General features: G+C 46.4%; 1 protein-coding gene across 3 annotated transcripts in view; it reads left to right on the forward strand.

The window, feature by feature from the left end:
* epha4b (eph receptor A4b) overlaps window positions 1-7,500 on the forward strand; it is a 123,437-nt gene that overhangs the window by 28,816 nt on the left and 87,121 nt on the right. The window lies entirely within an intron of this gene.

Consider the following 7,500-nt stretch of genomic DNA (forward strand, 5'->3'; position numbering starts at 1 on the left):
CAATGTGAATGGATACAAGGTTTATAATGTGTGTGTATCTGCTTGTGCCTGTGCTAGTCTGTGGCTTTACATACACAACCAATTCCATGGCAGCCATTCCTTCCTCAGAAAGCTCACCACACGTCGGCTAACCAGTGGATGCTGCTGAGGGGAGGACGGCTCGTAATAATGGCCGCAAATGGAATGACATCAAACACCTGGAAACGATGCGTTTGGTGTATTTGATTCCACTGACTCTTCTCTAGTCATTACCACAAGCACGCTCTCCCCAATTAAGGTGCCACCAACATCCTGTGTGGCTAACGTTGTGACAGTGGAGAGGTGGGCAGAAAATCTATTAGGATTATACTGCACTGTACCTGGTGCTGCCATGTGGGTCCTGTTAGATGGGACAAATCAGCCATTCTATGCAGTGTTATATTATACACTGAACACTGAAGTTACAGTAAATGTGTTATATTGAGAAGAAGTGTGAATTTCAGTGACAGGTTTTTGGAGAACATTTCGAAAACCTCAACAAGCGTCCGGGTGAACAGGATGCTATGGCCACAGATATTTTTTTCCCCCACCATGGTATCGCGATACTTGGCCCGGTATCGTATTGTTTGTTAATTGTTGGTATCGTGATAAGCCTAGTCCTGATAGATCTAGATCTAGTAGTGAACGGAGAAACTGTTCCAGAGAGGATATGAATACAGATAGACGGCAGCGTTATGGAAAACAATGTGGTTTACCAGGATGGAATGATAACGACTGTGGGTATGTGGTTTACTACCCCCTGTTGGGTAAGGCTGTGTGTGTGTGTGGGTGGGTGTGTTAGGCAACCCCCTTACGTAGCGAGGACAATGTTATGAAAGAGAAGGTCGGGAGAGTTGCTCGGAGGCAGTTTGTGTTGGTGAGTGTGTGTGTGAGTGAGGAGATGTGTATGTACCATTTTCCAGTCTTCAGAGTGGAGGAGGTGGAGGAGAGGGGATGCCTCAGGTAGCAGAGTATTAAGTTGTTGAACTCCGCAGATTTGAGTGTGTGTGTGTGTGTGTGTGTGTGTGTGTGTGTGTGTGTGTGTGTGTGTGTGTGTGTGCGTGTGCGTGTGCGTGCGTGCGTGCGTGTCAGCTGACCAATATCTTCCCTTGCTAGAGCTGTCTTAGGCTCAGTTGTGAGAACTAAACCCGGTGGTACTGCATGTAGATAGGCTGTTTGTTTCTCTTGTAAGATGCAGCAGGACATTCACAAGCTTCCTTATGAGTCCTTTGGGAATGTAGAGTTACAGTACCGATTGTTGTGCTCCGAAGTTCCTAGGAATACAATTGAACAAGAACAATGGCGAACGTGCAGGAAGACGGCCGAATTTTAGGTATGATTTCATTGAGTTTGAGCACTACCCACTACGTTCGAAGGTACGCGATATGGTGCAACGCGCCAATAAATCAGCGCAATCTACTTTTTTGTTTTTTCAAATTGACACTAAAATTGGGATCATGTATACTCGGCTAATACTCTGCAAAAAAAAAAGAGTAACGAGCGCAATGTACAACATGGCATGACGGCCTCCATCTTTATGCACCTCCGCTGTTATTGTGTGCTGTTCTTGGCGCCTTTCATTGTGAGATTATCGTTGTGGCAGATAACTATATTGGAATTAACACCGTTTTACTGCTGAACACTATTTTACGAACCGCCAGTTAAAACTTCATTGCAACTCCAGGTCCAGGCTAACACAGCAAGGCGTTACACCTCTGGGCAATGTCACGCGTTATCGGAGACACACTCCCACTATAAAAATGGCCATATCTTTTTTACAATCAGGGCCAAGTAATGCTATGTATGTTTTTATAGGTATTTGTTCGTGCTTTAATGCAATACTAACAAGTAATTGTTCAAATGTATACTTGTTTTTATTTGAACAATTACTTGTTACTATTGCAAGATACACTGAGTACATCAAACATTAGGAACACCTATCGTCGGGTCATAGACTCTACAAGGTGTCGAAAGCGTTCCACAGGGATGCTGGCCCATGTTGACTCCAATGCTTCCCACCCCTGTGTCAAGTTGGCTGGATGTCCTTTGGTTGGTGGACCATTCTTGATACACATGCGAGACATGTTGAGCGTGAAAAACCCAGCAGCGTTGCAGTTCTTGACACAAACCGGTGCGCCTGACACCTACTACCCTGTTCAAAGGCACTTAAATATTTTATCTCGCCCATTCGCCCTCTGAAAGGCACACATACACAATCCATGCCTCAATTGTCTCAAGACTTAAAAATCCTTCTTTAACCCGTCTCCTCCCCTTCATCTACACTGATTGAAGTGGATTTAACAAGTGACGTCAATAAGGGATCATAGCTTTCACCTGGATTCACCTGGTCAGTCTGTCATTTAAAGTTCAGGTGTTCTTAATGTTTTGTATACGGTCCATTCGGAAAGTATTCAGACCACTTGAATTTTTCCACATTTTGTTGCGTTACAGCCTTATTCTAAAACGGATTAAATCGTTTTCCCCCCTCGTCAATCTACATACAATACCGCATAATGAAAAAGCATAAACAGGTTTTTAGAAATATTAGCAAATTTATAAAATAGAAAACATTTAAATATCACATTTATATAAGTATTCAGACCCTTTACTCAGACCTTTGTTGAAGCACCTTTGGCAGTGATTACAGCCTCGTGTTTCTCCCATTCTTCTCTGCAGATCCTCTCAAGCGTTGCTGCACAGCTACTTTCAGGTCTCTCTAGAGATGTTCGATCGGGTTCATGTCCGGGCTTTGTCTGGGCACCTCAAGGACATTCAGAGACTTGTCACCAAGCCATTCCTGCATTGTCTTGGCTGTGTGCTTAGGGTTGTTGTCCTGTTGGAAGGTGAACCTTCACCCCAGTCTGAGGTCCTGAGCGCTCTGGAGCTTGATCACTATGTACTTTACTCCGTTCATCTTTCCGTTGATCTTGACTAGTCTCCCAGTCCCTGCCGCTGAAAACATCCCCACAGCATGATGCTGCCACCACCATGCTTCACCGTAGGGATGGTGCCAGGTTTCCTCCAAACGTGACGCTTGGCATTCAGGCCAATTAGTTCAATCTTGGTTTCATCAGACCAGAGAATCTTCTTTCTCATGGTCTGAGAGACTTTAGGTGCCTTTTGGCAAACTCCAAGCGGGCTGACGTGCCTTTTACTGAGGAGTGGCTTCCGTCTGGCCACTCTACCATAAAGGCCTGATTGGTGGAGCGCCGCAGAGATGTTTGTCCTTCTGGAAGGTTCTCCCATCTCCACATTGGAACTCTTGGGTTTTTGGTCACCTCCCCGACCAAGGCCCTTCCCCCCCGAATGCTGCAAACAAACTTTTGTGTGGAGATGACTCTCAAACTTTTTAAAAAATATTGTAAGTACCTTCTCAAATAAGAGATCATACTTAATGTAAAATGAAGAGACACATGACAGCATGCTACCTGGGTATTAATCACTATTGCTTGCCAATTGAAAAGAGGACTTTTTCATGCTATGGACTTATAGCACCTTTCTACCGACTGAGGTACTCAAAGCAGTTTACAGGGTAAGGGGGAATCTCACCGCCAATGTGTGGCACCCACCTGGGTGATGCACAGCAACCATTGTTGTACCAGAACACTCACCACACATCAGCTAGCATGGTGGAGAGTGATACATGCCAATTAGGGGGCCATGATGGGAATTTAGCCAGGACACCAGGGTTAACACCCCTAGTCTTGCTATGTGCCATGGGATTTTTTTATGACCACAGAGAGTCAGGACACCCATCTGAAAAACAGCACTCTGCATAGGGCAATGTTCCCTTCACTGTCCTGGGACATGATCTTATGACCAGAGGGAAAAGTGCCCCCTGCTGGCCCTCCAACACAACTTCCAGCAGCATCTGGAAGTTGCTCCCATCCAGGAGCAACCCCGCTCAGCTTCAGAAGCAAGCCAACCTGTGGGATGCAGGTTGGTATTTTACTGGTATGCTCACAGTCAATACAGTAGGGTTATAAGAATATAATACTGTATATCTCAAGCACTCACAGCTTACATGTTTTTATGCATTTTGTCTTATTTTACTGTTAAATGAACCTCGTGTTGTGGTACATAGATGCGTTTTTTTCTAAATGTGACATTTATCTCAGGTGAGCTTAAAGCAGGGATCACCAACTAGTCGATCACGATTGACTGGTTGATCTCCAATCCGTCCTAGTAGATCGCCAAACATTTCTGTAAAAAACCCAACGATAAACCTCACGTTCCTATTTTTTGTATTTGTCTCGCGCTGTTGGCGGTAAGCGCACCCGATTCAGTAGGCGACGCGTTCCCAATTTGAACCATTTCATGTCTGAAGGTACAAACTCGGTGAACACCTGCTCGTCGAACATCTCATTCTAAAATCACGGGCATTAATATGGAGTTGGTCCCCACTTTGCTGCTATAACAGCCTCCGCTTTTCTGGGAAGGCTTTCCACTAGATGTTGGAACATTGCTGCGGGGACTTAATTCCGTTCAGTCACAAGAGCATTGGTGAGGTCTCGCTGATGTTGGGCGATTAGGCCTGGCTCGCAGTCAGCGTTTCAATTTATCCCAAAGGTGTTCGATGGGTGTTGACGTCAGGGCTCTGTGCAGGCCAGTCAAGTTCTTCCCCTCCGATCTCAACAAACAATTTCTGTATGGACCTCACTTTGTGCACAGGGGCATTATCATCCCCACACTGTTGCCACAAAGTTGGAAGCAGAAAATCATCTAGAATGTCATTGTACGCTGTATCGTTTAAGATTTCCCTTCACTGGAGCTAAGGGGCCTAGCCCACCAAACTTTACAGTTGGCACTATGCATTGAGGCAGGTAGCGTTCTCCTGGCATCCGCAAAACCCAGATTCGTCCGTCGGACTGCCATATGGTGATCTTAGGCTTGGGTGTGGCTGCTCGGCCATGGAAGCCCATTTCATGAAGCTCTCGACGAACAGTTCTTGTGCTGACGTTGCTTCCAGAGGCAGTTTGGAACTCAGTAGTGAGTGTTGCAACCGTGGACAGGCGATTTTTATGAGGTACGCACTTCAGCACTCTGTCCTGTTCTGTGAGCTTGTGTGGCCTACCACCTCGCGGCTGAGCCGATGTTGCTCAAAGACGCTTCCACTTCACAATAACAGCACTTACAGTTGACCGGGACAGCTCTAGCAGGGCAGAAATTTGATGAACTGACTTGTTGGAAAGGTGGCATCCCATGACGGTGTCACGTTGAAAGTCACTAAGCTCTTCACAAAGACCATTCTACTGCCAATGTTTGTCTATGGAGATTGCATGGCGGTGTGCTCAATTGTATACACCTGTCAGCAATGGGTACACTTACCCTAGATCTTTACATTGTAATTCCATTGACGATTGTCTGGTCTTGATCAATATCGCATCTTTTAAAAGAACCCCCAAACGTTAAGAATAACTATGTCAATAATCACTCAGCTTTTAACAAAGAGGTCTGTAGGTCACAAAGAGACGTGACACCCCTGTGTAATGCTCTAATGTGCCCCCAGGAGCACAGCACAATGCTTTTAGTGCTAAACACACTGCTCCAAACCCCAAAAAAGGTGTCCGCCCCGCCCTCACGGCTACTCAGGGCTTCTGAAGAGCTTCCACAGGGAAAAGTAAGGTAACACTGACTCACTAATGCATTTAAATCAGCCTTGCTCTCTCTCTCTCTCTCTCTCTCTCTCTCTCTCTCTCTCTCTCTCTCCCCCCTTTCTTGCTCTCTCGTCTCTCTATCTCTCGCTCCACCCCTGTCCCTCTCTCATCCCTCCTTTTCATCCCCCTCTCCCCTTTTCTCTTTTGTACTGTGTGAGGTGTTAATGGAATCATTACTGCTCCGGTCCCTGTCAGACACCCAAACAACCAGACTCCTCCAATTATATATAATATGTTATCTTTCCCCATTTGCTAGTTTCTGCTGCTGTTCTCTTGTTCTGTAATGGTACTGCTGTCTCCCTTCACCTAGCGCCCCTTTCATCTCCCTCTCTCCGCACAGACAGCCAACAGAGGAGGTAGAAAGAGGGAGGGAGACCGAGAGCTCTTTACTTACGCAACTCACCCCTGTCCTCCATCTTTCTCCAACTCCCTCTCTTAAACGTACTCTTAATCCCCCTTCTCCCCTATGCGCTTTCTTCTCTCTCTCTCTCTCTCTCTCTCTCTCTCTCTCTCTCTCTCTCTCTCTCTCTCCGTTGTGTCACTAAGGGGCTTGGGGACCTCTGGACTGATGATTCTGCTCTCCCCCTCTTTAAACATTTATAAGCCATGGATCTCTCTGTCCTCCTCTTTTTCGTAAAGCAAAAAACATAACAGAAATTAAAATGATAGTTGAGGTAACAGGGCGTGTGCATGTGTTTTTAGTCCCTTTAGTAATTAATTGACTGTATTTAGGTCAGATGAGATATCATGTTAAGAGCTCTCTCTCTCTCTCTCTCTCTCTCTCTCTCTCTCTCTCTCTCTCTCTTTCTGTTTGTCACTCTCCATTTCTCTCCTTACTCTCTCCGTGTCTGTCTTTTACACCCCCGCTCTCCCTCCCTGTCTCCCTCTCTGCTCTCCTATTGGCTGTGAAGCCTACATTCACATGAATTCATCCTCATCTGCCCTGTTACTGGGGTTACATAATCATCCAATACACACACACACACACACACACAGAGTCTCTCTCTCTCTCTCTCTCTCGCTCACACTCCTCCCTGTCTCCCTCTCTCCTTCTGCGTGTGTCAGTGTGTCTCTCTGTCAGTGAGCAGTGAGCAGTGTGTGTGTGGATGTTCCTGCAGCCTGTGGGTCTGTCCTGGGGCTCCACAGTGAAGAACCACGCTGTAGAGCTGTCTGGCCCTGACAGCACCAATTACTGAACCTCTGGACAGAGAGAGGAGAGAGGGAGGAGAGAGAGAGAGGAGCGAGGGACAGCACACCTGTCCTCCTCGACAGCCTCTGCCCATCTCTCTAGCACGTCTCTCTTCTCCCTCTGTTTTCGCTCTCTCGTTCTCTCCGTCTATTTTTTTTCTCCCCTCAACCTCTCTCACATCCCTCCTTCTCTCTGTCGCTGTAGTGATTGACGGTGGGAAAGGAGAATGTAGGTCAGGGTGATGTTGGAAGTCCATAGCTCTCCGCCTGTCTGTCCTTCACTCCTTCTCTGTCACAGACAGACACAGACATAGGACTTAATGCTAAGAGCTGGCTTAAAGGGACACGTCCTACTAGTACCAAATCAGTCTCTAAATGGGTTTATGGAATCAGACCTGCTTTTGCAGACCTGCTTCTGGTAAACAGACCACGTTAGCGCGGCTATTGGAACCTATTGGCTTCGTCTCTGAGACAAACGTTAGAGTAGAACTGTGTATCAGGTAGGTAAACACAATAAGCCTAGTTGTCTCAGATCCATCAAGTGGAGCGAACGAGGGACGAGTGAAGGGGATTACTTTTTGATTCAAGCCCCAGCCCTATCCTCAACAGAGGCTGATTCTTCCCTTACGTGCTTTAA

Source organism: Salmo salar, chromosome ssa03 (genome assembly GCF_905237065.1).
Source record: "Salmo salar chromosome ssa03, Ssal_v3.1, whole genome shotgun sequence".
Taxonomy (NCBI): Eukaryota; Metazoa; Chordata; class Actinopteri; order Salmoniformes; family Salmonidae; genus Salmo; species Salmo salar.